Genomic DNA, 10,904 nt, shown 5'->3' with positions numbered 1-10,904 from the left:
GTCACTGTGGGAAGCATACCCTCAAGAACCTCATCAAAACCCCATGGGTTTGAAGTAGTGAAGATATTGGCAAAATACTCCATAACCATTTCCCCCATTCGTCCTTCCTCTACAATCCAGTCCCTAACCTCATCCTCAAAACCCAAAATGTAACTACGTTTATTCCTTTGATTTGCTCGGCAATGGAAGTATCTAGTATTTTGGTCACCCTCCTTTAACCATTCAACACGAGATCATTGTTTCCACATAGTTTCTTCCTTGGACAAAGAGCTTGAATATCTACCTGAAGTTGATGAATGTGAGCTGGATTTGACCTATACAAACCCCTCTCTTCGGCCCCTTTTAATTCTTTTAATTTCTCTGCAAGGGACAACTGGACATGACTGAAGGTATCTCGTTTCCAAATTCTGAGATTATCTTGACAATTAATTATTTGTTTGGTCACCAAGCAAACCAGAGATGGATCACACACCTCTTGCCACGAATTTTTAACCACTTTTTTACATGAATTATCCTTGAGCCATATAGCCTCAAAACGAAAAGGCCTTCCCTTGCGGTAAAACATTTTTTGCTCAGAATCAGAAATAAGCAAAATAGGTTTATGGTCGAAATGGAAGGCATCCAAATGATGAATACGACATGTGGTGAATTGAAGCATCCACTCCACTGTAGCTAACCCTCGATCTAGCCTAACCCATACATTTTGTTCACTTGGTCTCCTATTGCACCAAGTGAATGGAAAGCCATTAAAGCCAAGATCTTTTAACCCACAAAAATCTATTGCATATCTAAACCCCTGCATCTGCCTCTCTGGCTGATCCAGCCATCCTTGTTTCTCCTCTATACTAATGATTTCATTAAAATCCCCCAAACAAACCCAAGGGATGGAAAACCGGGAGCTAAGGTCCCTAAGTAATGACCAGGAATTTTCCCGGTTGGTAGTATCAGGGTCTACATAGAAACCTGTGAAACGTTAGGCGTCATTCATTCCATGATCAATTACTATATCAATATATCTCTCTGAAGAATTCATCACAGTAACTCGAATACCTTGTTTCCACAACAAGGCTAAACCACCCCCCTAGAGATCCAGGGAACAACAAAAGAATTAGAATACTGCAATCTCCGGCAAATTCTTTCAATGACCTCTTTATCAACCTTTGTCTCCATCAAGAAAATCATTTTGGGATCTTTTTTGTTGACTAAATCAACAAGCTAGCCTTCTGTTTGTGGGTTCCCAAGCACACGATAGTTCCAGCTCAGGCAACTCATTGTGACTGGTGGTGCTAACGACTAGCATCCACCTGAGCATTTTCATTGTAAAATCCCTCAACTACACTTACTCTCTTTTTCTTTTGAACAGGTTGCTCTGAAAGCTCCAACTCCGGTCTCCTACTACCTTGCACTTCCATATCAGTCCTAACATTATTTTCATCAACCTCTAGCCCAAATTTTGAACATTTTTTCTTTGGGCCATTTCGGGGTTGTTTAGTAGCCTAGTTAGTTATATCTGATAATGGTAGAGTTTTTGTATTGGAAGGTAAAGGACTAGGCAGCCCCATGTTGTTTACTACATTATCAACATTACACTCTACTTTTTGCATGGCCATGCAAGCATGGGCATGACCTCCCAAGTCTGCCAACCCATTAATTAGTTCCACCGTGTACATAGGAGGTTCATTGATAAATGTATTGCTTGTATTAAAATAATTAGATAAAAGTTCACATTTTGGTTCAAACTCCATAGTAGTCACATCAAACTCCAATGTATTGAGAATATTAGATAAAAGCTCACCTTTTGGCCCAAGCTGAACCCCTTGAGTAGTCACTTTCTCTGGCTGTCCATTCTGACCAAAAGCCAAACTTTTTGTTATGTGTTCAGAGCTCATCTCATCCCCCAACATACTGTCCTTCTCATTACCCGGATTTAAGCTTTCACTCCTATCAAATAGCTTTAATCCCCTGTCAATTTCCTTAATGCGCTCCTCAAACCCATCCCCCAAATCTCGGCTTTTTCCCACTATTTCCAACGTAAACGTAGCGTTGGTGCCAGCCCCTATGTCACTGTCACATCACTCTTCCTGAATAACCACTCTTTCCTTGTTCCGAGTTTGGACCACCACCGGCGCCTGTTGTGGCCCCAGAACTACCACCGGACTCGGAATTGGCTTTTCTCTACTCATCCGTTGCTTTTCCTTTTTCCTTGCCTCATAAAAACCAAGCACTTTGGTCATCGGACTTCTTCCCTTAACAAACCAAGAAGCACGGATCCAGGACCCATACGCTTGCTCGTCTTTCTTCAACTGGCCTTCACTATCTATCCATAACTCACAATCTTTATCCACATGGCTCAAGCTTCCACACCAATAACAAAGGTTGGGTAATCTTTCATACTTGAAAGAAACCCAACCTTGCTCCCCTTGAGAAGAAGAGAAGCGCCTCCCTCTGCAAAGAGGTTTATTGATGTCTATAATGACTCTCACTCTTATAAAACTTCCACCATCCATTTCATTAATGTCTTCATCCCTGCATATCGAGCCTACAACCCCACACAACTCTTCAGCAACCTTGTGGTTCAGAAATCTCACCGAGATATCGTGAACTTGAATCCACACCAGTATCGTGTCGAACTTTAAAGCCCTAATAGGACCTTCCCTGTCATACCACTGCAACACCACGAGATGTTTGTCAAAGCTCCAAGGTGCGCTGCTTAGGATTTTGTCCACTTCCTCCCTGTTATCGAACACAAATAGCAGAATGTGGTCCCCTGCTCTTCTCACCTCAAAACCCTTCTTTGATCGCCACAGAGGGTTGAATGTTTTGATGACTGCCTCAACACTTAATTCCCTTTTTGTTAGGAATTTTGCAGCCATAATAAATTCATTAGATGACTTATCCTCAGATAGTTCTAGGTTTACGTCCTCTCTTTCATTCAATGAGAGGTTCTGCCAATGTACAGTCAGGTTGTCCATCTCTGTTTTCTCACTAACACTCGTGTATCCCTAATAGACTACAGCAAAGAATAGAAGAAAAGACTCAAGAGACCTACAGGTGACAACAGTTACTTGAGGTACAGCGAAATCCTCACTCAAGGAACGGCTATTCTCTGGAACCCTAGGGAGAGCTAACCTAACCAAGAGAAACCTCCAGCTAGCCTTTTCTGAAGTTTATGGATAGTAAAATCAAAGTCCCTCTGACCTTGGTTCACAAATTTTAGGGGAAACCCCAGATATTTATCAAATTGGTTGGTTTCCATCATGCCTAAGACATTGCACATAGTGGACCGAGCCTCTATAGGCGTATTTTTGGAGAAGAGAATTCTGGATTTTTCCTTACTCACTTTTTGCCCAAATAGTTGGAAGAATTTGGATAGAACATCATCAATGGCATAGGCACTGACAAAGGATGTCACACCCCCAAACTCAAAAAGGTCCAAAGCATGAAAAATAAATCCCAAAGGTACCTGTTGATTTTTCCTTTTTGATAATTCAAACTATAGGAGATCTTTCTTTTCCACAGGTTAAGAATATATCACCATACTAAAATCTCCACATTACAAGTCAGAGCTCTATAATACATTTACGAACAATAACTAAAAATCATGTGCCTCCACATAATACATGAATATATTACAAAACTCCAATAGGATTACACAAAGTTACAATCTTATCAAGAATAAGGACCTTAACATCGAGTCTAGGCCTACAACGCCAAAGGCTAACAAAACTCAAGCGACCAACCTCCAATACAATTAATTAAAGTCTCATTGCACATAGCAAGATCAAGTCGCCAACCATTTACAACAAAAGTCTCCAAATTTAATATAGCACTCCAATCATCACCAATGAAGTAAGCTCCATATCCAAGGTAAAGCTAATTAATCTAAAAAACTGTTATAAGCTGGGGTTAGCTAAAGCCCAGTAAGTAGCATAATTAATGGGGGTGGGGTAATGCAAGTTTCATGATGATGAACAGTTTGTAAAGCATGTTTTGATTTGGGAAATTTCTAATTGACTACTATAAGATCATTTCAATAATAGTATGACAAGAATGATTAAATAATGGAACATAAAGTTTCTCAAAATAAATACCTTGAAACTATATACTATAATTTGTGAGCACTAGCAATATAATTCCAAAGCCATAAAATCTAACATATGGTAATTTATCACAAATATACCACACTACTACATAGACTGATCAAGGGATCCACCCATTCATAACTGGCATGATATTGTCCTCTTTGATATTGTCCTCTCTTTTGCATGTGGTCTTTTAGCCTCGTGGGCAGTAGCCTTACCCACACACAATCAAAGAACATTTTTCCCCCCATTGGCAGTAGGGAAGAACGTGTCATCCAAAGTGAAAGGGTACTGACTTGGATCTGATTTCGTTGTCACAAAGACTACGGAAATCAAATCGGGTGATCACCGAGAAATCACATATTGCATGGTGTTACAACCACATAAAGCTCATAGGTTACATTACTTTCAAATACATAGTTTATATCCAGGCAGTTTCAGAAAATTCTTAAATAGTCTAACTTCCACAAATTTGTAAGGTTTTCAACTTCATTCTTGTCAAAAAGATTTTCTCTCCCAAATAACAAGACAAGATAAGCATCTTTAAATTTTCCAGTATACCATAAATCCATGAATTCCTTATCCAAGATTAAATAAAATATGCTCATATTTTCCATGTCAACAATTCATGCATTTCTCCAAATGCAATATCAAATATGATGCACTTTTCATACATAATAATACATGATAGGATCACGACACAACACTTTTAAGAAAACATATATCCATATATAATTTTGCAAAATGTGTTTGACCCAAAAACAACGTTTATGAAATATGGTTATTTTCCAAAAATCCCATTCAAAAGCTACTTACCTCACAACCTGCAAAAGCCTAATTTCCCAAATGAAATTAGCTAGAACCTAAACAATATCAAGCAAAACTATCACAATAAGCATAAAGCTTGAAATTGTATCTAGCTACAAATTAGGGATTGCCAAATAAGCACTTAATTAGGCAAGCCTAGTATTTAACATCACAAATAATATTTTTTACTTCCAAAGTTTCTCAACCAATTAACTTACAAGGCATAGACTCCAACTTATTCTCATAAATCATTCAAGGTATTATCACTAACTTCAAAACTCCAACACTTAATAAGTAGTCCCCATAAGATTTACACCACATCAACAAGAGACCCATGATATCAAAAATCATAATATTCTCCAAGACAAACAACTTAAATCTTTAACTAGCTCCAAATAATCAATAAAAATTATATTCACCAATTATTTCACATTAAAAAGCCAGAACCCCCAAATCTTCACCACTTAGATAACCATCATTGTAAAAATTATAAAGCCACTCATCAAATAATTCCACCAACACAAAACCCATACATATAAGCACATGAATATCATTTCCAAGACTCATAAATCACATGGGTATCATTATCAAAGCTTAGATAAAAAAAAAATATAACCTCAAGAAAAATATAAAACCCACCAAAAAGACTTGAAATTTTTACCTCAAATAAAAGAGATGAAGATGCTTAGAGGTTCCTAAGGATTTTCCGGTGATCTTGCTAAAAAAAAGATGGGGGAGATGGTGGTTTGGAGTGGAACCCGGTGGGAGAGTGTGGGAAATGAGTGTGTGTGTGTGTGTGTTTAGGTGAAGAGAAAAGAAAGAAAATGAAAGGAAAAAAAGAGATGGCCGGCCAAAAGAGAGAAAAGAGATATTTGCGATGAGTGGTGGGTGTTAAATGGTAGGTGGGCACGTGTGGTCCAAAAATGTCTGACCATTACCTTTTTTCTTTTTTCTTCAAAAAGCTGGGACGTTACAAAGGAAGCTTGACCAAAAATAATGAGGTCATCCGCACAGAAGAGGTGGGAGAAAGATGGTCTTGATCTCTCACTTTTCAAAATGAAGACAGCATTGATATATTTAAACTATGACAATTATAGAGTAGTTATACAAAACTATTGTTCAAAACTGGTACAGATAAATTCATTTTCCTATTCCATCTGTTGTACATACTTATGGAACTTAAAAGCTCATTCTCCATTAAAGCTTGCATTACAAATGCCAATGACTTCATCATAGAAATCACCCCTATTGAGAAGTTTATTATGTGGTGTTGTGCTTAATTGGGCAAAAGTGAGGGCACCTTAGGCATTACGTTTGTTGTTCCCATAACATAAGCTTAATTTGGAGCTATGTAATAGAATTTGTGCAATTTTAGAGACTAAAAGAGAAAAAAAAAAACAAAAAGATTAATTCAAAAACGTGAAATGAACTAAGCATTGCATATATGAAAAATTTAAGCAAATAATAAGACATCAAATGTTATTCAAACCAATGCAAACACTTTTATTTTTCATTGGTAGATAGTGGTGGAGGGGGGATGGTAGGGTTTGAACCCCAAACATAAGACACCACAAAAATTGTCTTTACTACTAGGCTATCATTTGCACCTCCAAAAATTAATCTAAGAGGCTAGACATAAGACTAATTGGAATTCCAACAAAGAATTAATCAATTTCCTCTATTATCTATACATAAGAACATTACTAGCATAATGATGCTCTAGAGTAAATTAAAATTTTTCTTATTCTATTATTTTTATTTTCCTTAAAGATGATCAACTGAAAAAAGTAAAAGCTTACCAAAAAAGCCCAGATTAGCTACATATCTAATGGCAGAGATTACAGTTATTTGTAATAGAATGACCAAAACAAAAATAACAAACGGATTTGAGAATAACACATAAGATTTCTAAAATGAATTTTACCAAACACATGGTGCAACAATAACAAAAGTTTTACACTAAATATTTTTTTTACTTTTCCATTACACTACAAATAAACACTCACAAAAAATTTCATTATCAATATTTGTCATATCAACATTAAGAATTTCCACAACAATGATAAGGCAAATAAAACTGCGTTGACAATTCTAAGTCAATTAAGAATAACAAAAGTCAATATCATTAAATAATTGGGGAAGGAAAGCAACAAAATCACTTTACAATGACTAAATGTAAGAATACCAAAAAGAAAGGGGAAAAAAAGGATCATTTCTAATTGTGCATTTTGTTCACCTCAATGGTCTTCCTATTGCTAATTTAACTTTGAAAACCTCTAACAAAAAAAAACATTGATATCTCCTCAAAATGGTGAAAACTAAAACTTGATGAAAATGTTGAGAACAATTAGTATTGAGCTAATTTTTTTTTTTTTAAATAATAGGGTGATCGTATCTAGAATGTACATTGGTAGATATAACAGTGTAAAACTTAAATAAATAATTGATGTGTGAGTAAGATGTTGGGTTTTGTGGAGCATAATTTATGTTTGATCCGGTTGACGACCCAACCAAACCCAAATAATGTTGAGTGGTTTTTAATGGGAAATTTTGGCCCATTTTGTAGCTCATTGTGGATCCTGTGCGCATGATATAAAAGCCGGTTTTGTGATTAGGGTTTGTAATTGTTGTCGTGTTTCAAAGAGAGATAAAAACACTGTAGCCACACTTTGTATTTTTCCTTGATAATAGTGAAATCCCTACAACTCCATAGACGTAGGCAAATTGCCAAACCACGAAAATATTGTCTTATGCGTTTGATTATTTTTCTTTGATGTGTGTTTTCTCTATTTTTTTTTTTTTTTTTTTGGTTTCTCACAGGTTGGAATTTCGGTTGAATTCCCAATATAAGAGAGATATATGGTTGTGAAAAACTGAAAATTTGGAAGATGAAACATTGTAATTATAGATAAACGAAGATACACAAAACTCATCTTTGGGCTAGAGATTTGGGTGCTGTAATTTGATTTTGTTAGGAATTGAGTTTGTAGTGTTGGCAAACCATGACAAAAAAAAAGGTAAGTCTCATTGAGTTAGAATGGTGTACTTTCAAGTCCAAGACAAACTAACTTAAGTTCAGGGTGAAAAAAGTGAGATACAATTTGGTGCTCTCGATTGCTCTTGACTGGTTGAAAGTCGCATATCAATAAAAATTTAGCAAATGTAAAAAGCCCATAACTTGTATGTTTGAAGCCCAAATCACGATCCATTTCTTCCAATATTTAAAGGACATTATAAGCTAACCTTATGGGTGGTTTTTAGAGAGAGAAGAGTGCATCTTGTGCCTCAAATTATAGATTTATGGTCTGTTTGGATTGAGGGAGAGGGAGGGAAAGTAGAGTAGAGTAGATTTAGTACAAAATTAGCTTATTTTTAGCCAACTCTACTCTACTCCCCCTCCTTCCCCCCTCCATCCAAACAGGCCATTAGGGTTTTTGTACCCAAAACTCTCAAAGTCACAAACGTGGGTGTTTGTGTGCAACAGATTCAAGATAGAAGAGTCCGTAGATTCGAAACTGCACATGGTCATGTGAGTAAGTACTACATGAGGTAGCAGTAGATTTAGGATTAAGTCTATTGTAAAAAACTCCATTCTATCATAGTGAATCTTTTATCTTGAGGATAGTTAGGTCAAATTCTTTCTAGGTTTTTTACCTTGAAACTGGATAGTTTCATTGATTTTCCTGGGTAATCATATCATTGTCTTATTTATTTTTTCGCATTGCATGATATGATTTATTACTGTTTAACCTAGATATGAATAATAAACCTAAGGGTCAACTTGGTCAATTAGTTAGGTTAAACAATCTGTGTGTTCAGGGGTCTAAACAAACAAACTGATTTGGATACTTTAAATTTTAATTGTATCCACTAAAACGATAATGAACTATTCAATTTTAACAATTATTTGAAATTAGAAAGAAGAAAACAAAGAGTCGAAATCAATTTCGGTGGCTAAATAGTCAAACATTTGTATCTAATTTATATATATAATAATAGGTGAAGCTGAGAGAAACTCAAATTAGAATTCCAAATTAGAGTTCCAATTTTGCGCCATGCGTCCTAAATTATTTATTCTTAAAGAGTTTATTTATTAATTTTAGAATCAAATGTGGGATCACATCATAAATATTCATCCAAGTGAGTTATTAAGTACAAAAAACAAAGAGTCTAGAATAAATGAATCATAAAAAATAAAAATAAAAAGTGCTTCACAATAATGTTTTTAAAAAACTATATATATAATAATAGGTGAAGCTGAGAAAAACTCAAATTAGAATTCCAAATTAGAGTTCCAATTTTGCGCCATATGTCCTAAATTACTTATTCTTAAAGAGTTTTATTTCTTAATTTTAGAATCAAATGTGAGACCACATCATAAATATTCATCTAAGTGAGTTATTAAGTACAAAAATCAAAGAGTCTAAAATAAACGAATCGTAAAAAATAAAAAATAAAAATAAAAAAAAGTGCTTCACAATAATTTTTACAAAAAAAACATGGTCAATTTACATTTTATACCTAATAATATGTTTACAAAATTTTTTAAAGAGTTAATAAAATATAAAAATGACTATCAATAGTATTTAAATTATATATATATATATATATAGGAATTATATTATGCATCTTATTATATATCTTTAAGTATATTTATGCATATGCATGGAGTAATAAGCTAGTGAATAGAAATGTTTGTAACTTGGAACAAAAACACTTGCATTTAAGACTAAATAGTAACGATTGAATAGTAATAGAGTTCATCAAACTGTTTGCCCAAGATTTATATTTAATTATTTTCATAAAAAAAATGAGAGAAATCATAAAGGAAAAAAGGATTAAAAAAAAAAAAAAAAAAAAACAAGACGTGAAGAATGAGGTGGCTTAATTGGAGCATAGCAACATTAAATGCTATGCTTTAACTTTTATATGTATGTAGATTATTATTATTATTTCTAGTCGCATTGCATGGGAATAAATAATTATTTTGTAATTGTAATATAATGTATAATTTTTTCTCTAAAATTTGTTGGAGATAATTTTTTCTTCCTAAAAATTAAACAACTTCTATTCGGTCCAATTATGTCTACTTTAGTCCCATTCGACCCAATTTGATCCACTCACTCAATTTCGATCCTCTTCAGTCCATTTTTGGACTAACTGAGTCTTAATTAATTCTTTTTATAGGTTGCCTTTTCAAGTTTTGCTCAGAAATTCTTTTTTTTTTTTTTCCCTTAATTTTTGGGTAGAAAAGTATGAAATTTTACTATATTGGGCTAAAATTTTTAGTTTTGAGTAAAACAATACAAGTAAAATAGACATTAGAAATTAGAAATATGAGCCCCAAAAAAGCAATTGAACGGTTTTAGACCCCTTAAAACACAACCAGATTGGTTAGCCTAGATTAATTAGCCAAGTTGTTACTTAGTCAAATTATGTAATTCTAGGTTAAAGCAATCAAATAATCATATCAAAATAATAAAGCAGCGGAATAATAAAAGACACAATGATATGATCACCCAGGAAACCACACGGTAAAAACCTGGNTGATCCCATGATTTCAAAACATCAATATATTGTCAAATTGCTTCAATGGTGCAGTAATTTTTGAATTATTTTTCAAAAAGGAAATTATTATTATTATTTTTAACTTAACGTCAAGGCAACAGATTAAAAATTATCACTTGCCACTTGGACCCACTAAAAGAAGAAAAATAATTTTGCTCAAAAAAAAAAAAAAAAGAAGAAGAAAAATAATTTCTCCAAATCAAACTTATTATAAAATAATAGGTCTAAAAAAAAAAAAAAATTTAGCCACTTGTCATTGATATACGCCTATAATAAAATAATAATATTATTATCAACAAAATGACAAATACATGTGCTGGTAGAACTATTTGAATATTTAAACTTCAACAAATAAAACTTACTATAGAAAACTGGAACTCAATCTCAAAAGGTCTAAGTACCCTCCTTGCTCATTTTCGGTTAGAGATATATTACCCCATAGAGCGT

The 10,904-nt window shown here is 34.1% G+C and overlaps 1 long non-coding RNA gene across 1 annotated transcript; it reads right to left on the bottom strand.

The window, feature by feature from the left end:
* Positions 1-3,549: 3,549 nt before the first annotated feature.
* On the bottom strand, positions 3,550-5,803 carry LOC136069247 (uncharacterized). Its single transcript, XR_010630476.1, has 2 exons — positions 5,551-5,803; positions 3,550-3,890 (listed from the first exon to the last, which is right to left on the bottom strand). It is a non-coding gene; the product is annotated as an uncharacterized LOC136069247 (long non-coding RNA).
* Positions 5,804-10,904: the final 5,101 nt, after the last annotated feature.

The sequence above is a fragment of the Quercus suber genome, unplaced genomic scaffold, assembly GCF_002906115.3.
Source record: "Quercus suber isolate HL8 unplaced genomic scaffold, Cork oak 2.0 scaffold_158, whole genome shotgun sequence".
NCBI lineage: Eukaryota > Viridiplantae > Streptophyta > Magnoliopsida > Fagales > Fagaceae > Quercus > Quercus suber.
This window is presented reverse-complemented; position numbering and strand designations above follow the sequence as displayed.